The sequence below is a fragment of the Heptranchias perlo genome, chromosome 4, assembly GCF_035084215.1.
Source record: "Heptranchias perlo isolate sHepPer1 chromosome 4, sHepPer1.hap1, whole genome shotgun sequence".
NCBI lineage: Eukaryota > Metazoa > Chordata > Chondrichthyes > Hexanchiformes > Hexanchidae > Heptranchias > Heptranchias perlo.
The window spans coordinates 59,509,954-59,531,105 of NC_090328.1; the positions used below are offsets into that span (position 1 = coordinate 59,509,954).

General features: G+C 40.4%; 1 protein-coding gene across 8 annotated transcripts in view; it reads right to left on the bottom strand.

Moving 5' to 3' along the window:
* Nucleotides 1-21,152, bottom strand: part of sema6a (sema domain, transmembrane domain (TM), and cytoplasmic domain, (semaphorin) 6A) — a 152,680-nt gene that overhangs the window by 72,611 nt on the left and 58,917 nt on the right. Inside the window, exon 1 of one of the 8 annotated variants that reach the window (XM_067982995.1) lies at nucleotides 18,121-18,364. The exons of the other annotated variants lie outside the window; for them this stretch is intronic. The gene's annotated coding sequence lies outside the window, so the exon portion shown is untranslated. Of the gene's footprint in view, nucleotides 1-18,120; nucleotides 18,365-21,152 lie in introns of those variants that run through there. 8 annotated transcript variants of the gene reach the window in all.

Sequence of the window (21,152 nt, forward strand, 5' to 3'; positions counted from 1 at the left end):
CGCCACAGTAGATCTCCCCTCAGCCTCCTCTGTTCCAAAGAAAACAACCCCAGCCTATCCAATCTTTCCTCATGGCTAAAATTCTCCAGTCCTGGCAACATCCTCGTAAATCTCCTCTGTACCCTCTCCAGTGCAATCATATTGTTCCTGTAATGTGGTGACCAGAACGGTATGCAGTATTCTAGCTGTGGCCTAACTAATGTTTTATACAGCTGAAGCATAACCTCCCTGCTCTTATATTCTGTGCCTCGGCTATTAAAGGAAAGTATCCCGTATGCCTTCTTAACCACCTTATCTACCTGTCCTGCCACCTTCAGAGATCTGTGAACATGCACTCCAAGGTCCCTCTGTTCCTCTAGATTTGTCAGTATCCTACCATTTATTGTGTACTCCCTTGCCTTGTTTGCCCTCCCCAAATGCATTACCTCACACTTAGCACCAGCTGGCTCCAACAACCCAGCTATTTAAGGGGCAATCTCCCAAAGCTGGCAGATATACAAATAACAGACTCTTATGCAAATTCCTCTGAATCCACTTAGCATTAGTATATCAATGGAGTATCAATATTTCAACGCAGATCATTTTCAAACCTGAATTAAGAAAAACTGAGTGGGAGAAAGCTCCAAAAGTGTGTGTTTTTGTTTAAATGAAGCTGCTCCCTAGGTAGCATGGTGTTCTGTGCCCCAGACTACTATGTCATGCAGTTGGAATTTTGCATCCATTGGGAGTTCTCAATGTCAGCTATGCCATCTGGGAAGAAACTGACAAAGGCGACAAGGAATAAGGCAAGCCTGAGCAATGAAAGGTGCTTTCCTGGAAGGGTGGAAGGATTATTCCAGGCCACACTTGCATGCTTCTTAGAGCCGTGTTGAAAGCAGCATAGGCAAACTTCTGGATGGAGATGCTGAGTCAGAAATTGGTTTGTGCTCTGAGGAGATCCAAAAAGACAAGAAATCAAAATCATCCCAAGATTTGGATACCAAATTTTCGTGAGCTCATAGAACAGGGCAACTCCTGACTTTATTATTTCCTGATTTTAAAAAAATGAATAAAGTGTACAGATAAAGGGAATGTGGTGGATATTTAAAAGGCTTTTGATAAAATACCAAATTAAAAGCTTGTTATGGAAAAGGCTAAGGGAAAGATCTAAGAGAAGTTTTCAAAACTATGAAATGATTTGAAGGTAAATAGTGAAAGATTATTTCCATTGGTTGGTGAATTGGTAACAAATGGGTATAGACTGAAGATTAACACTAGAAGATTAAAGGGGAAAGTAGGAAGGAATGTTTTCATACAGAGGGATATTGGGCCATGGAATGCTTTATCACAAGAGGCTACCGAGATAAAGACTATAAAATTATTTAGAAGAAAATCAGATAGGTATTTGAAAAGGAAGAATATAAAAAGGATATAGGCAAAGGATGGGAAATAGGAATATAGATATAGAAATAGATAGATTCTAGTTAAAGAACTAACACCAGCACAAGTGCGACGGGCCAAATGAGCTCCTTCTGTCCAATAATTTTTATAATTCTATGAATGAATCCTAAATGAATATTTCACATCGGTATTTACGGTTGAGAAAGGCATGGATGTTAGGGAACTTGGGGAAATAAATAGTGTTGTCTTGAGGAGTGTACATATTACAGAGAGGGAGGTGCTGGAAGTCTTAACACGCACCAAGGTAGATAAATCTCCAGGACCTGATGAAATGTATCCCAGGACATTATGGGAGGTTAGGGAGGAAATTGCGGGTCCCCTAGCAGAGATATTTGAATCATCGACAGCTACAGGTGAGGTGCCTGAAGATTGGAGGGTAGCAAATGTTGTGCCTTTGTTTAAGAAGGGCGGCAGGGAAAAGCCTGGGAACTACAGACCGGTGAGCCTGACATCTGAAGTGGGTAAGTTGTTAGAGGGTATTCTGAGAGACAGGATCTACAGGCATTTGGAGAGGCAGGGACTAATTAGGAACAGTCAGCATGGTTTTGAGAGGAAAATCATGTCTCACGAATTTGATTGAGTTTTTTGAAGGGGTAACCAAGAAGATAGATGAGGGCTGTGCAGTAGACGTGGTCTACATGGACTTTAGCAAAGCCTTTGACAAGGTACCGCATGGTAGGTTGTTACATAAGGTTAAATCTCACATGATCCAAGGTGAGGTAGCCAATTGGATACAAAATTGGATTGACGACAGAAGACAGAGGGTGGTTGTAGAGGGTTGTGTTTCAAACTGGAGGCCTGTGACCAGCGGTGTGCCTCAGGGATCGGTGCTGGGTCCGCTGTTATTTGTTATTTATATTAATGATTTGGATGAGAATTTAGGAGGCATGGTTAGTAAGTTTGCAGATGACACCAAGATTGGTGGCATTGTGGACAGTGAAGAAGGTTATCTAGGATTGCAACGGGATCTTGATAAATTGGGCCAGTGGGCCGATGACTGGCAGATGGAGTTTAATTTAGATAAATGTGAGGTGATGCATTTTGGTAGATCGAATCGGGCCAGGACCTACTCCGTTAATGGTAGGGCGTTGGGGAGAGTTATAGAACAAAGAGATCTAGGAGTACAGGTTCATAGCTCCTTGAAAGTGGAGTCACAGGTGGATAGGGTGGTGAAGAAGGCATTCAGCATGCTTGGTTTCATTGGTCAGAACAATGAATACAGGAGTTGGGATGTCTTATTGAAGTTGTACAAGACATTAGTAAGGCCACACTTGGAATACTGTGTACAGTTCTGGTCACCCTATTATAGAAAGGATATTATTAAACTAGAAAGATTGCAGAAAAGATTTATTAGGATGCTACCAGGACTTGATGGTTTGACTTATAGGGAGAGGTTGGATAGGCTGAGACTTTTTTCCCTGGAGTGTAGGAGGTTTAGTGGTGATCTTATAGAAGTCTATAAAATAATGAGGGGCATAGATAAGGTAGATAGTCAAAATCTTTTCCCAAATGTAGGGGAGTCTATAACGAGGGGGCATAGATTTAAGGTGAGAGGGGAGAGATACAAAAGGGTCCAGAGGGGCAATTTTTTCACTCAAAGGGTGGTGAGTGTCTGGAACGAGCTGCCAGAGGCAGTAGTAGAGGCGGGTACAATTTTGTCTTTTAAAAAGCATTTGGACAGTTACATGGGTAAGATGAGTATAGAAGGATATGGGCCAAGTGCAGGCAATTGGGACTAGCTTAGTGGTATAAACTGGGCGACATGGACATGTTGGGCCGAAGGGCCTGCTTCCATGTTGTAAACTTCTATGATTCTATGAATCTAGCTCCTCCATACACACATTTGAACTACTTGTATTGAGAGCAATCGTTATACTAACATTAACAAATTTTATACCACATTATTAATACTGAAAATAGTAATGACACATGGTTACACTCTGAAGCACAAACACTGAATTAATTAATACAAATATAATTAGTATGTTTATGAGTTTGTTTATACTTAAAACTAGAGACTTGCACATAAAAAAGGATCAGAAAGATCAAATACTGATAAGGCCTTTTTATACTGCAGCCAGGGTCTTGAGAGTAGCCTAAGAGTACCACTGCCCTGAATTATACTGCAGGTGTGCTACTGATTTCCCTCCGAACTGATGGCAAAGTGCATTTAGAGAGGGGATTGACAAGCGCAGTGAGGCCACAACAAATTAGTCACTCTGCATATGCAACATTATTGAGTTATGATAATGATGCACTAAAATTCCATGTGTTCTTCAGCTTGTCGTCATGAGGAAAGAAAGAAAGAACTTGCACTTATATAGCATTTTCATGACCTCAAGCACTTTACAGTCATATCCTTAGATCTTTTTGAAATAGCGTATAGTCACTGTTGTAATGTAGGAAACGCAACCCACCAATTTGCGCAAAGCAAGGTCTCACAAACAGAAATGAGATAAATAACATGTTTTATTTATATTGGTTGAGGGATTAATATTGGCCAGGACACTGGGAGAACTACCCTGCTCTTCTTTGAATAGTTCCATGGGGATTTTTTATATCCAGCTGAGAAGACAGCTTGGTTTAACATCTCAACATTGTATTACTCCCTCAATAATGCACTGAAGTATCAGCATAGATTATGTGCTCAAGTGGGTCTTTTGCTGTCCATCATTTTCATATGTTTGTAAGTCTCTGGAGTGAGGCTTGAACCCACGACCTTCTGACTCAAAGGTGAGAGCGCTACCACTGAGCCACGACTGGACATCCATTACATCACAAGGGGCCTTCTGAAAATCCCTGCAAGTTGCACTGCTGCTAGTTCAGTGCTTTAGTGGCCAGAGATAGACTGACAGCAAGCACTGAGACACAGTGAAAAATGGTCTTCCTCACCACCAGTCTAATAAAATCTGGTAGTCTTATGTTCACCTGCGGGAGGCCCGGGTTACGGGAACTTGATGACTGAAGATCAACATAAAGTAGTCATAGTTGACTTGTGCAAGCGCTGTACACTATCAGGCTGGATAAATGTATTTATATCCTTAGAGCTGCTGTTACATGACAGGACATGGTGCAATTCAGTTTAAAGAAGTAATCAGGTAAATAATAAACATTCCATCACACCTTATATTGGAATAGGGATAAGGAACAAAGGAGTGTTTTAGGCTGTTCAAGGTCTCCTAATATTACCATTCACTGATTGTTAAGATTCAAATTGTGATGCATTACTGTCACTAGGCTTATTTAGCATAATGGTAGCAATGCATAATGAAAAAAAATGTTCTTTAATGTCATACCAATATGCTTCTCAATGTTGTCACTAGGCTTATGTAGCAGATTGCTAGCAATATGTTATAGGAACCACATAAGCCAGTACTCTTTAACATTGTATAATACTCTGAATTAAACATCTTAAATTACTCCCACCACTTATTACCAGTGGTAGTCCTGTAACATCAGTAATTCACCTTAATGTTCTATAGTGCAAAATCCTTTTCCAGGCACAAACAAAGTTTGACAGGATGAAAATCAATCTATAACATTGTACTGTTTGGTACTTTTCAGAGTACACATGCCTAAATGCTAAGAAAATTTCACATGCTCAAATTACACTTTATTGAAATCCTTGTGACAACACTGATGAGCTTGTTCAAAAAAAATGGAGTTTTTTACTATGTATTTAGAGCTACTGTCTCAGCCATAAGTAGATTATTCTCAATGTACAACCTGTTAATGCACTTGTCCATTTTGATACAACAACTAACTAGAGCAGCATTCACTACAGCAGAAAAGATTAAGGGAGTACAGGGGTTTGGATGGGCATTGAAAGATTATTTCTGCTGGTCAATGAATTGCTAACAAATGGGCATAAATTTAAGATGAATATTAACAGCATAAAGAGCTAATTTAAAAGAATGTTTTCCTTCACAAGTAATTATTGGGATCTGCCACACCACAAGCGACTACTGGAACTGAGTCAATCACAGTGTTTAAGGAAGTATTAGACATGAAGAGGAAAAATATTTTTTTAAAGTACAAGGAAAGAGAAGAGAAATGGGATTAGGTTAGATAGCTTCATTGTAGAGCTAGCACTGACATAGCAGGATGGGCTGAATTACCTCCTTCTGTGCTAAAATTTCTAAATAGCAATTGCCTCAGTTTGGATACGTGAATGATTATCTTATCCAATTTTGTAATCGTCCTTCATTTAATAGAGCATTGTATTAATTACAAATGAATTCTACACTCAAAAACTTAATTATTAACTGTAATATATTATACTCCACTGTTATTTCTTAGTTTAATTAGTTAAAAGCTAAGACTATCTTCCTGGTTACAGTCAGTATTAAATGGGCGACATAATATTTGCTTTCCTCTGATGAAACTTGCTTGATCCCCAGGCCTTTTTTTAAAATCACTGCTTGAGTACAGAATCATTACTAGAAAATTAAAAAAGAAATTCTAAACTTTTAATTAGTAATATTTCTAATATTAGATGGATTATGGCATCTAAAACAATTATTCCCACTGCTTTTTAAAAAGTTTTTAAGGTGAATCCTTTGACAGTATCAGCACCATTATGTAGAGGCATGTAATCAGTTTCCACATGTATGCTACAACACTGACTTTCCTATTTCACCTCCAGCCTTGACTCCATGACCATCTCCTATTGTCAAATGCTTTGCCTGACCACGTTGCGAATGAGCCAGAGCTTCCTACAAATGAATACTGGGAAGACTGAAGACATCTTCAGGATAAACCCAGCAACTACAGGCCAGTTAGTTTAACCTCGGTGGTGGGGAAACTTTTAGAATCGATAATCCAGGACAGAATTAGCAGTCACTTGTGGTTGATGTGATGTATATGGACTTTCAAAAGACGTTTCATAAAGTGCCGCATGATAGGCTTGTCATCAAGATTGAAGCCCATGGAATAAAGGGGGCAGTAGCAGCATGGATACAAAATTGGCTAAGCAACTGGAAACAGAGAGTAGTAGTGAACGGTTGTTTTTCGGATTGGAGGGAGGTGTACAGTGGTGTTCCCCAGGGATCAGTACTAGGACCATTGCTTTTCTTGATATATATTAATGACTTGGACTCGGGTGTATAGGGCACAATTTCCAAATTTAAACTTGACACAAAACTTGGAAGTGTAGTGAACAGTGAGGAGGATAGACTTCAAGAGGTTATTGGCAGACTGGTAGAATGGGCAGACACATGGCAGATGAAATTTAACGGAGAAAAATGCGAAGTGAAACATTTCAGTAAGAAGAACGAGGAGAGGCAATATAAACTAGAGGGCACAATTCCAAAAAGGGCACAGGAACAGAAAGATCTGGCGGTATATGTGCACAAATCGTTGAAAGTGGCAGGGCAGGTTGAGAAAGCGGTTAAAAAAGCATACGGGATCCTGGGCTTTATAAATAGAGGCAAAGAGTACAAAAGCAAGGAAGTCATGATGAAACTTTATAAAACACTGGTTCGACCACAACTGGAGAATTGTGTCCAGTTCTGGGAACCGCACTTTAGAAAAGATGTGAAGGCCTTAGAGAGGGTGCATAAAAGATTTACTAGAATGAGTCCAGGGATGAGGGACTTTAGTTATGTGGATAGACTGGAGAAGCTGGGGTTGTTCTCCTTGGAACAGAGAAGGTTGAGAGGAGGTTTGATAGAGGTATTTAAAATCATGAAGAGTCTAGACAGAATAGATAGAGAGAAACTGTTCCTATTGGCGGAAGGTTCAACAACCAGAAGACATAGACTTAAGGTGTTTGGCAAAAGAACCAATTGCGACATGAGGAAAAACTTTTTTACGCAGCGAGTGGTCAGGATCTGGAATGCACTCCCTGAGGTGGTGGTGGAGACAGATTCAATCGTGGCTTTCAAAAGGAAACTGAATAAGTACTTGAAAGGAAAAAATTTGCAGGGCTCCAGGGATAGGGTGGGGGAGTGGGACTAGCTGAATTGGTCTTGCATAGAGCCGGCACGGACTCGATGGGCCGAATGGCCTTTTTCCAAGCTGTAACGATTCTATGATTCTATCTTATTAGACCCCTGCCAAAACCTCTGTACCTGTGCCTGATGCCATCCTCTTTCCAATTGCTTGCTCAAGCTGGAGCAAACTTCTGTGTTCTGCTCATCGCTGAGCTGAGTTTCAAACTCTATATTCTATCCATCAATGACACTGTTTATTTCCTCTGCCGCCCTCATCTCACCTGCAGTATCACAAACTCTTGTCCGCACTTTTGTTACCTCCAGACTCGAATTTTCCAATGCCCTCCTCACCAGCCTACTGAGCTCCGCCAGAAATAAACTGTAACTCATCCAAAACTTTTCTGCCTGCATCCCATCTTGCACTAAGTCCTGCTCGCCCATCACTTCTGTTCCCACCAATCACCCAAAATTATTGAATTCAAAATCCTCATCCTCATTTACAAATCAGTCCACAGCCTCACTCCATCCCTATCTCTTCAACCTCCTCCAGCCCTTTTGCCGGTGTTCTTCGATCCTTCAACTCTGGCCTCCTGTGCATCCCTACCTCTCCCTACTCCACCACTGGTGGCAGAACCTTCAGTAGTATCGGGCCTACTCTGTTGTCTGCCTAAACCCACCTCCGCCTTGCCACTTCTTTTCAAATGTGCTTTTCGTCATCTCTCCTCTACTCTTCTACTATTGTTCAGTGTCTGTTTCTCCTCTGTAAAATGCCTTGGGACATTTACTACGTAAAAAGGTGTTACATAATTGCAAGTTGTTATATACACTCAAACAGCAGTAATTACACTGAGACAGCTAACAGGAGAGAGCTTTACACTCAGTTTCTCCCCACATGTGCGTCAGATATCATCTCTCCTTTTGAGGTGCCTAAGCATCAAAATGAACATCCATCATAAATCATTTCATAAGGTGAAATAGATTGTTATTACTCTATTTCCACTTTATCTCACCCCAACCCCACCCTCTTCCCGTCCAATTATGTTAACAACCCTGTATTCTCTTTTCAAGTATCTCTGCAGCTCCTATGTAATTCCTCTCCTCATCCTATACTCACAGGATCCATCTTCTTTCAAACCTTCTCAGCAAGTAAACCCCTTGCTGTATTTAAAGGGAAGTGGAAGGAAGGTTGCTGCTAGTCCTCCTCCTATGTTGTAACTCCAACTTTAAATTGCCCCCAAAAAAGTGTTAAAATATGGCTTTCAGTGCAAGGACAGTAGGAAATACTGTTAGCAGCTTGAGAAAAGTGAAGGGGAAAAAATAATCTGCAGAAGGAGCTTAAGTGCCTATCACTTGTGCAAGAGCAGCTGAAGTTAATGGAGGGAGTAGGGCTGAAACAGACCTCAAAGGAGATGCCACAGAATAAGTTACACAACAGAGGCAGAGGTCACTGTCTAGACTTCACAGTTAAGAATTACACCCATTAAAATTCCACTGTCATATGTGGTATTTTAAACCTTTATTCCACAGTGTGATTATGGTTTAACAGTCCTCTAAAAGTGTGATGGAGTCTATTACTTCTCCCCTCCCCATAATTTACAGCCCTGAAGTCATTGACTTATGCAAAGGTAAAGTTCTACAGGTGAAGCCAGCCCTGGATTACGTCATCCAACTGGCTATTCTTCATGTTCAAGTGTAGACAGCGAATGGTGATGGGCAATTAACTATGGGGGCATCACAATCAAACTTGATGTTGTCCTAATCCAACAGTTACACACACACGTATTTTTCAGCAGGAGCTACAGAATAATGATCGATTGCAGAAACTCTGATCCAGAGATACAGAAGACAACTAAAGTTCCAGAACAGAGATTGGCTAACAGCATAAACCATGGAGAGAAGCTGGGACCTACCTGTCCTGTTTGGTTCAATTCTCATTTAACAACCAAGCATTCAATTATGTAGTTCTAAACCAGCGCTCAAGACTGTTTATACCAGTATTTATAGCCGTCCCATTTCAAGCTGCTGCAAGTACCAGGCAGAATAACTTCATGTTGCTTCCACTGATTCACTCTTCACTTTATACTGATAATCCACCGGCAGTGAAACTGGTATAGGGTCCAGAGCGTTGGGCTTTTACACTTGTTTTGAATTGTATAAGCTACTCTTCAGTGTTTATACATGTGCAAACAGAGCTAACACCTCTCCTCTCAATATAAGCAAGCACTGTACCAATCTGTCACCACACGAACCATTCAAAAGCAGCAAGAAAAACAAAACCAATCACACAAGAGTTAATCCTCAAAAGAACTATATTACACAGACAAAGCCTTCTTTGTCACCATCTTTTGGCTGGATGAGGCTTTCTACACAGTATGTTCTTATCTCAATCTTTTCAGAAAGTTCAAAGAATTTGAAACAAATTAAGTCAAAGCAGATGACAGCTGCACTTTGGCAATTATTAAAATGTTTTTTAGAAAGTGAATCTTTAAAGAATTAAAAAAGCAATCATTTATAGTTTGATCTCCGACATTTTTGAATTACACCATCAGTGGTGCAGAGATGTTTTCCTCTTTAACATAACAGTAAGCTTCAGAGAGATCTTTTGTTAGAAATGATAAGCTAGTGCAGTTGAGAGGGAAATCTGACAGGGTCTAATGTCCTATCTGGAGGGTAAAAGCATTACAATACAATACTGTAAACCTGTCACACACATCAGCATCATCCACTGGGCCAGCATTGCTCCAGGGGTTAGCACAACTTTGAAGCACAAATGAATGTTTAAATTGAACCAACCCTCTCCTGACCTACACAAGGCTTTTAATAACTACGCCCTAAATAGGAAACCGTCTGTTATGGCATGGTCTGTTAGATTGAAGTCCAATATCCCTGCTGTACCAGAGAGGCTCAGAGAGCCAATCAATTCTGTTTGTAACCTTTACTGCAAATGGTCCCCTGGGATCTCACAGGACACCTGTTCAGTTCTGCCTGCATTAGTAAACAGGCTGAGGCAGACAGACGACCATGAAGAAACTAAGTGTCAAGGATCCTCCTGCTTTACCTGTCTTAGCACATTTCTTCCTACTTCTACCATTTTCTTATTTCTTACCAATCACTGTCTATTCTCTACTTCAAGGGCACAGAATGATCATTTCAAAAAAATTTCCAAGATGTAAAGTCAATAGTGGTGCTGGGAATGGATATTTTGTACCCACGAGTTCTCCCGCCTCAATTTTCCTCTCTCAAAATCTTCCTTGGCCAGTAGGATGGGATATCCTACCTCACCAACATCGTCACAGATGTTATGCTCCTTTGTTAACTTCATTCCCCCCAATTAACAATGGGACTCCTTCCCACAGACAACCCATGCCAAGCTCAGGAATCAAGCAGACATTTCCCAGCAAATTTTCTATTGCTGAAACTAGCAGGGATGTGTGGAAACAGTTCCTTTGCCTGCTTACTTCCCAACAAATTTCATTTTGAGATTTACCTTGTGGTCAAAATGTACAAAGAACTCTTTAAATGCAAACAAGAATGAGACTTGTTGAAAAAAAATCAGTCCTCCTGCACTGGAAGGTACACCTGCTCAATTCAGTTCAAGAGACCTCACAGAACATAGGCCCCAAGGGTGTCCCTGCGATCTGCGTGGACTTCTTGTGTTTTTCATTAATATATAAATTATTTGCACGCAGGTACAAAGAAGAATGATAGTGAAGTCAGATATAGGTAGATAGTTCCTGTTGGAAAACTAGTACCAGTACAGCTGCAATGGGCTGAATGGCCTCCTTCAGAGCTGTCATTTCAATGGTGAGCGGAATGGACAGAAGATGCAAGTTAATGTGGAGAAATGGATATAGTACATAGTGGGAAAAATAATAATGAAAGGGAATATAACCTAAAATGGTGAGGTTCTCAGAGTGGAAAAGGAAAAAGAAAAAACTGTAGTCACTGTTGTTATGTAAGCAAATGTAGAAGCCAATTTGCATTCAGCAAGGTCTGATAAATAACAAGATAAATGACTCACTAATCTGTTTTGCTGTTGGTTTTCCAGGCATCAGGAAAAGTCCCTGCTCTTCGTCAAAAAAGTGGCATGGGATCATTTATAGCTACCTGAACAGGCAAACACGGCCTCCATTTAAAATCACATCTGGAAGACAGCACCTCTGGCAATGCAGCACACCGTCATTACCCCCGTCAGCATAGAGCATATGCTCAAGTCCTGGAGTGAGACTTGAAAAAAAATCTAAAGGTGTAGATACATTACTCTTTAAAAGGTGGGAGTGTAGGTAAAAGAGGCCACAAAAGTGTGGCTGGAGTCATACCTAGCACAAAGGAAGATGGTAGTGGTTGTTGGAGGCCAATCATCTCAGCCCCAGGACATTGCTGCAGGAGTTCCTCAGGGCAGTGTCCTAGGCCCAACCATCTTCAGCTGCTTCATCAATGACCTTCCCTCCATCATAAGGTCAGAAATGGGGATGTTCGCTGATGATTGCAGTGTTCAGTTCCATTCGCAACCCCTCAAATAATGAAGCAGTCCAAGCCCGCATGCAGCAAGACCTGGACAACATCCAGGCTTGGGCTCATAAGTGGCAAGTAACATTCGTGCCAGATAAGTGCCAGGCAATGACCATCTCCAACAAGAGAGAGTCTAACCACCTCCCCTTGACATTCAACGGCATTACCATCGCCGAATCCCCCACCATCAACATCCTGGGGGTCACCATTGACCAGAAACTTAACTGGACCAGCCATATAAATACTGTGGCTACGAGAGCAGATCAGAGGCTGGGTATTCTGCGGCAAGTGACTCACCTCCTGACTCCCCAAAGCCTTTCCACCATCTACAAGGCACAAGTCAGGAGTGTAATGGAATACTCTCCACTTGCTTGGATGAGTGCAGCTCCAACAACACTCAAAAAGCTCGACACCATCCAAGATAAAGCAGCCCGCTTGATTGGCACCCCATCCACCACCCTAAACATTCACTCCCTTCACCACCGGCGCACTGGGCTGCAGTGTGTACCATCCACAGGATGCACTGCAGCAACTCGCCAAGGCTTCTTCGACAGCACCTCCCAAACCCGCGACCTCTACCACTTAGAAGGACAAGAGCAGCAGGTGCATGGGAACAACACCACCTGCACGTTCCCCTCCAAGTCACACACCATCCCGACTTGGAAATATATCGCCGTTCCTTCATCGTTGCTGGGTCAAAATCCTGGAACTCCCTTCCTAACAGCACTGTGGGAGAACCGTCACCACATGGACTGCAGCAGTTCAAGAAGGCGGCTCACCACCACCTTCTCAAGGGCAATTAGGGATGGGCAATAAATGCCGGCCTCGCCAGCAACGCCCACATCCCATGAACAAATTTTTAAAAAAGGCAAATGGAATTCTGAGTTTTATACCTGGGGCATTGAATTTAAAAGAAAGGAAAGTATGTTACATTTATAAAAGACATTAGTTAGGGCTGTTGGGATTGATTTTGTGCGGTTCTGGACATTCCATTATAGGAAGATTGTTAGAGTCATGGAAAGGATACACCAAAGATTCACTAGAATGACACCAGGAATGAGAAGTTATTGTTATGAGGAAATGCTTGAAAAACTGAAGCTTTTTCACTGGAACAATTAAGTTTAAATGCTGATTGGAAAATCAGTAGCAAGGTGGTATGGACTCAGAATCGCAAGAAGAATGAATGGGGAAGATAGAAAAAAAATTTCCCACATGCAGAGTTATTAGACCATGGAATGCTTTGTCACAAGTGGCTATTGAGACGGAGACTATATAATCATCTCACAAGGGAATTGGATCAGTATTTGAAAAAGAAGAATATAAAAAGGTTATGGGGAAAGGGCAGGGAAATAGAATTAGAGTAGAATTCTGCAGTTGAACAACTTGCACTAGCACAGGCATGATGGGACAAATAGTCTCTTTTCTTCTGTGTTGTATTTTCTATGATTCTGTTCTATAGGCCAGGGAAAATAAAAAGTAATATAATTTAAAAAGGGCATTGCCTTTAACAAAAAGTGTTTGGCAATACTTTTAGTTAAGGGAGGGAGATGTACATTCTTTCATCATGACATCATCACACATAGTTGATGCATTTCAATGTTATTCCATTCTGTGTTTGTAAGTTAAAAAATTGTCAAAAGAAAGCGCAAAGGGAATTTGCTCATTGATTAGAATTTTTCATTTAATTTCTAAGTAGGTTGAACATTAAGAGCAAGAGCACTGCTAATTCCAGTATGAACTGAAAGAGTCATTAAAAAGCACAAACACTGTGGAGCGATCTAAAATAAGGGACTTTACATTTGTAAAACAGTTCAACTCTGCCTCAGTCATTTAAGATGTGGAGATGCCGGTGATGGATTTTCCAACAACGTTCACCTGAGGAAGGAGGAAGCCTCCGAAAGCTTGTGAATTTAAAATAAAATTGCTGGACTATAACTTGGTGTTGTAAAATTGTTTACAATCAGTCATTTAACAGGAATATGCTGTTTTTACAGATTTAAGACCTCACGTAAGGGCCAGAGCCACCAGAAGGATGACTTATTATAAAGCGTTTTATCATTGCATCCCATTTTGAGAAAGCAACCTGCATGCATCATAGTTCTGTTTCACTATTTCAAGTGGGGAACCAGTCTCCTAAGGTGTGTTGGGCTTTAGTACAAAAAAACAGGACCGGCTTCCCGTAGAAACTGGCAGCCATATTCTACTAGATCTTCAAGGACACTGGTTCCTTGAACCTGGTCTGGTTTACACTGTTCAGTAGACCGTCAGAAGAAGATCTTCTGTACATCTGTACTCCTGTACCGTTATAGTGTTGCACTGTGCAAGAGCAGAATAACCAAAGGAGCAATGTGTTAGCTGTGGGATAACAGAACAATCCAAGGCAACCTCTAAACAACATTAGCTTTACCATAATGCTGTCCGGAGTCCGGCATAGGAACATAGGAACAGGAGTAGGCCATTCAGCCCCTCGTGCCTTCTCCGCCATTTGATAAGATCATGGCTGATCTGTGATCTAACTCCATATACCTGCCTTTGGCCCATATCCCTTAATACCTTTGGTTGCCAAAAAGCTATCTATCTCAGATTTAAATTTAGCAATTGAGCTAGTATCAATTGCCATTTGCGGAAGAGAGTTCCAAATTTCTACAACCCTTTGTGTGTAGAAATGTTTTCTAATCTCGCTCCTGAAAGGTCTGGCTCTAATTTTTAGACTGTGCCCCCTACTCCTAGAATCCCCAACCAGCGGAAATAGTTTCTCTCTATCCACCCTATCTGTTCCCCTTAATATCTTATAAACTTCGATCAGATCACCCCTTAACCTTCGAAACTCCAGAGAATACAACCCCAATTTGTGTAATCTCTCCTCGTAACTTAACCCATGAAGTCCGGGTATCATTCTAGTAAACCTACGCTGCACTCCCTCCAAGGCCAATATGTCCTTCCGTAGGTGCGATGCCCAGAACTGCTCACAGTACTCCAGGTGCAGTCTAACCATGGTTTTGTATAGCTGCAGCATAACTTCTGCCGCCTTGTACTCTAGTCCTCTAGATAAAAGGGCCAGCATTCCATTAGCCTTCTTGATGATTTTCTGCACATGTTCATGACACTTCAATGATCTATGTACCTGAACCCCAAGGTCCCTTTGGACATCCACTGTTTTTAACTTTTTACCATTTAGAAAGTACCCTGTTCTATCCTTTTTTGATCCAAAGTGGATGACCTCACATTTGTCTACATTGAATTCCATTTGCCACAGTTTTGCCCATTCACCTAATCTATCAATATTGCTTTGTAATTTTATGTTTTCATCTACACTGCTTACAATCCCACCAATCTTTGTGTCATCGGCAAACTTAGATATGAGACTTTCTATGCCTTCATCTAAGTCGTTAATAAATATTGTGAATAATTGAGGCCCCAAGACAGATCCCTGCGGGACTCCACTAGTCACATCCTGCCAATGTGAGTACCTTCCCATTATCCCAACTCTCTGTCGCCTTTCGCTCAGCCAACTTCCTAACTAAGTCCGTACTTTTCCCTCGATTCCATGGACATATTTCCCTAATCTACAATATGTGGTATATTCCTAAAGTACTGCTTTTCAGACTGAATCAGGGATATGCCAACACACATTGCTGTGTATCCATAATAAAAGCCTCAGCAGCCTGTAGGAAACAGTGCTGACATTATGTCCTCATTACTGAAACATGGCATTTCTGGACTGTCTGCAATTCATTATCATAATTGCAACTGACCTGGTTTTTGCTACACTGAGGAGTGGAGTAATGCCACCCATGGAACACAAGAATTCTGATCTGATCTTCTGTTCTCTACTTGTGCACTCAGCATTATCACCATGATCTCCATGAAACTGCATTGTTAGAGTGCACCAGGAAAACACATCACAGTAATTCCATATAAACATATACCTGATCCATGCACAGAATCAAAATGCACCAACCCATCTCCTAGTCCCTCTCATCATGTCAAATTTCTGATCCAGCCAAGTATTTAAATATATTAATCCCCCTGAACAGAAATGTTTTTTCACAATTAATTGCGTTTTGTGATTTTTCACACTGAGGACTGTCAGTGCAGCAATTCAAATAATTAAGTGTTTAAAGATCAGGTTTGAGAGATATGTGTTTAATTCATATGTGTTTGCAACAATTACACAAATCAATGTACTAATACTGAAAAATGGACTTTTATTTGAAAGGTAGTACCTACAAATCTGCCCAAAGATGACTTGTTTGATCGGTATTTATGAGCCGTCTGTACATTCATATTTGATGTCAGTTTCTAACAAATTAAACATTTTATAACAATTTTACGCACTAACCATATTTATTACAGTCAGAAAGAACCTTTTGGAATGAATCATTTATGCTATCTTAGTTGACTTAAACTTTGTCACACTCTCCATTCCAATTATTTAAAGAGGTAAACGTGAAGTATTTGAGGATTGTGGTGATCTTTCTTGTATTTATATTTCAGCTCAGTCACAGAAGCTGATACGTTCCCTTCTCACACAGCACAGCTATAAATTTCCATAAACAGCTAAATACAAAGAACCCATGACGTACATCCCTTACAAACCTGAATGTTAATGTCTTCTACTTGAGAAAAGGTTGACTTCTAAAATTCAGAATCCTTGATAATCTACCATAGTTTTACACAGAAAGCAAAATACTGCAGATGTTGGATCTCTGAAAGCAAAAACTGAAAAGTAAATGTTTTGTTAAAATAAACTTCAAAAAGCGAAAATAAAGAAACAGAAAAGGCTGGACATACTCAGGAGGTTATGCAGTATCTATGACTACTAACTAGTCGATCAGCCAATGTTTCACATCTAAGACCCTCTGAAGAAGGGTCTTAGACCTGAAACATCGACCGACTGACTTCTATTTCTCCACAGATGCTGCCTGACCTGCTAAGTATTTCTAGTTTTTCTGTATTTGTTTATAATTTTACACTGTTCTGTCAAATTTGTTTTACTTAATCCATAGGACTTGCTTCTGGTAGTTGTAGATTTTATTTATTTATTGCAGAACAAGTGAATTCATTTAAGACATATCATGGATTGGTTGTGCCAGTCACCAAGCTTTGAATGCAAACTTTCCAGAAAAAAGCAAAGTTACAAAAAGTCCATTAATGTTACAGGGAAAACGTTCTTTTCCCGACCAGATGGCAGTGGGTCAATCCCCAGGGTTGCCCGTCATTCCAATTTGCCTGCTGTAGTTGGGACAAGCATTGGCAGCTGTTGGTCAGACTAGCAGGTGAAGAACATACAGAGACTGACTAGTCCCACCAAAAATGTGGTTGTTGTCAAGAGGATGATAAAACAGAACTGGTAGCAGTTGAGTGGGGGGAGGGTCCATTGCCTGGACAAAGCCACTCTTCTCCTAAAAGAGCCTGCATAGAGAAAGAAGCTTTGAATCCAAAAATTTCAACTTTGAAAATGTCATTTGCAGGTCAGAGTTTTTATTCAAGAAATTTGCTGGATTTCACCAGACATTAGTAGTTTGGCCAATTCAAAACTCTAGTCCGGTTTTCAAATAAGGAGATAAAGTTGGCCATTTCCACCAGTAATTTTCTCTTGTTAAAAAACATTGTTTGAGAGTCTTCAACATCTCTAAAAATGGCATACAAAACTATAATGTCTTCAAATAGTGACTATCTATCTATATAAAATATCTATATTGTAAAGTTACACATATAAAACAATTTGCGAACCATTGTAAGTACAATATTTACTGAGGTGTATCATTACATTGCAGTGCCTATACAGATAAACTGTGGCAATAAATGGGAATATCAGAGGGATATAATCCAGGCTGAAACTGACAAACCAGATGGGGCCATCAAATAAGCCACGGGTGCTCAGCTTGATTCAGCAGCGTCTGTATGACCTGCTCCACACCAGACTGGCGTGATCACATAAAATTCAGTGTACTGTGACAAGCCTCTAGCACAGTAATGAGAATATACTCAAGCAAAAGCCAGCTTTTTAAAAAAAAAACATTAAACAGCACTGAATCCAGCAAAGAGCCTGACAAGAATCAATCAAAAGTTCTTAACCGTTAAAGCAGTCAACAACACTCACAGGAGATTGTCAGCCATGACTTATTCTGGCCATTCAAAGTAACCTAACTGGAAAAAAGGGCGCTTCTTTCATGGCTTCATTCTAGTTATTGGGCTCATGTATCGACTTGGTTAATAGCTATAGCAATACCTTAACAGCTGTTGAATGCCGTGTTGTAGAAAGCATGACAGCAGCCCTTCACATGGTTCTCTGGTTTGAAATATGTCCCTCAAGCCATCACCAGAATAACAGGCAGGCTTCCAACAGCACTGTTACCAAATATCAGCAGCAGTTAACAGCTTGGGCCAGTCTACCAACCCCATCATGGCAGTAAATTCTCCATGTACTTCCAGTCCTGAAGGCACAAAGAACATAAGCCCTCTTGTCCCCGGCTTCAGATCACGCAAACCTCTGTGATGGGAACTTATTCAAAATGATGACGTTGTGCAACTTGCATGGACTGCACCCAATCAAAGTTCATCATGATCTCAATGAAGACAGTGAGTGAGAGAGTGTGCCAACATACTGTTGCTGAAACTGTAATAAAATACTGAATAACTTTTTATTTCTCTCTCTGGCATGAGGACAAGCATTGTAACTGATCCAGTTTATAGCCACAACACTACTCAATGAATGGAACAGGCTACCAAAACCATTTGCATTCACAAATGCTGTTACAGAAAAGTTCTGTTGATATTTACTATGAGGCAACATGAGACACAAATTTGAGGTCTTCCAGGTGGTAAATAAGCATGGAAATAGTAAGAAATCATCATGGTAAACTTGGAAGAGACAAGAACCTTTCCCCATCTTGCCAGTCTCATTTCACAAAAGTTAAAAGACAGGTTTCCAAAATCCATACTGTGCATTTCAAAATCAGTTTGACTGCTTAAGAAAAATGAACATTGTTTGCAATGAACAAAATAACAAAGTATTTGGCAAGATTTGGGTTTGGGGGAGACTAAAAAGCTAGAACAGCCGTGCATGGTTTTTTTTGCACAAATCATGCATTTAGAATTGAATGATATCACATTGTGTGTTTGTAAACAAAAATGAGAAAAGGATTTGTCCTTTCATGTTCCTTGGAAATGTCAGCTTGGCTTCAAGCCCCACTCCAAAATTTGAGCACAGAATCTAGACTAGCACTAGCACAGTAATGAGGGAATGCTGCACCGCTGGAGGGATCATCTTTCAGATGAAACTCAGATCCTGTCCGCCTGTTCAGCTGGACTCAAAAGATCCCATTGCACTATTCGAAGAGCAGCTTGTTCGCCCAGTGTGCAGGGCGACTTTCCTCTCTTGTCCAACACCATAAAAAAACACCCAGGGCACAGGTCTTTTACCTCATTCGCTGTTTGAGACCTTGCTGCTGTATTTACCTACATAAGTGGCTGCATTTCAATAAATTTCAATAAATAATTTACTGGTTGTAAAGCACTTTTGAGACGTCCTGGCACTTTATCAGATCACATGCTTGTAAATGAATGAAAAAAGGACAGTCAACCTCTTTCATGATGGTATCTCTTTAACTGATATTTTGTACAGGAGCTCCAGTAATTAGAATTTCAATTCTGATCTGTCAATCTTATGACTGGAGAGAGAAACCAAAAGAGAAAACAAAATCTACTGGCGCTTAATTTGTAACATTATTTTTTAGTTATCAACAGCAGAAATACTTGAATTCATGGCCATCTAGTAACTACACTAAGTACAGCGCTATAAATAAAGTCAGGTAGAACTTACACATGAATGAGTATCTAGGTCACGAATACCTAACACTTCAGAATTAAAGCCTTTTCTTTACTCAGCTGGAGGCCTCTGATAGGTGGGGGAGGGGTTGCAATAGATGCACTTTAATATAGACTACCTGCACGGTAGTCAGCGCGGTGTACCCCCTTGTTGGTTTATCCTTTACTGTTCTGGTCTTCCACATCTGTGACAACCTTAAACTTACAAAATGCACTTAGCTGTCAGGCAGATGTGCTAATTATTAATGGTAAAGTCAAGTAGGAGTCCTACAGAGATGCATAATATGTTACTGTGACTGACAATGGTACTGTCTTTCAGACGTTTGGTATTGTTCCTATCGTAAACCGATCGAGGCAACTGCAAGTTGTCTAGTTACAATCTTGCTTGTTACAAACAAGTGATCGGGGCTCCAAAGAAAATACAAAGAACAGACGTTTTAAAGAGCCCGTAAAAAAAGTCCACGCGCACTCTCTTTCGAGGGTCGCTTCGTTTGGTATGTATTGTAGTGTATTGTAAATTTTGTATTCACGTTACAAAAAATATTGCACATCCAAATCCAGTTCCCAATCTAGAAATCGATATTACTACAACGCAATTCAGTCTCTCATTGCATAGTGGCTTTAATGATTTAACAGGGTTCCAAATTAGTTGCCTTGCTAGCAACAGCCTTAAGTGTTAATAGATGTTTTCGAAACATGTTGCATCAACTGAAAGCAGATGAACCTCTAAACCTGTACTTATCTCAAGCAACTCAGACTTTTGTATACACCTTAACCGATATTAAATTTTGTATTAACAGCAGATACAAGAAGTCAATCTAGTTTGATCCAGAAGGGTAGAATCCTCAGTTATAGGCTGCATTTCCCCAAGAGCAGGTAGAGTTGGGACCAAGATGGTTTAATGTTTACATTGTCTTTTCCCCGATTCGATTCGTGTGGTAACCAGTACAGGGTTAAACAAACTGTCGGATGCAAGGACCGACAGAATGTTTGGTTGAGTAATCTGTTGAAGCTCAGTATCCATCGGTACAAGTTTATTTTAGTCCAGATAAAGACCAGAGTAAATGAGAGCACACAAAATTAAACGTGTTAACTCGGGATTTTGCAGCAATAGTGTAAATGGGACTGTTGATCGATTTATCACAGTTCTGTTCTTCTCTCCCCTCCTCCCGTGGGTACTTCGTCAGTTTCAAATCAGTTTCACAAGTTCAAATAGTGCTCCAATGACTTTAAAGTATAGATAATATTTAGAATTGGAAACCTTTTAAAATCAACTCCGAAGAACTTGGGAAAAAAGGCTGACGAAATAAATCTAGAAATGTCAACAAAAACCCTGTAATCGTTTTTTAAAACACAAGAAAGGGATAGTACAGCTGTCAATTTTTCCTCCACCACCCTCCGAGTTGCAGCTTCACCAGATGAAGCCGATTCAAA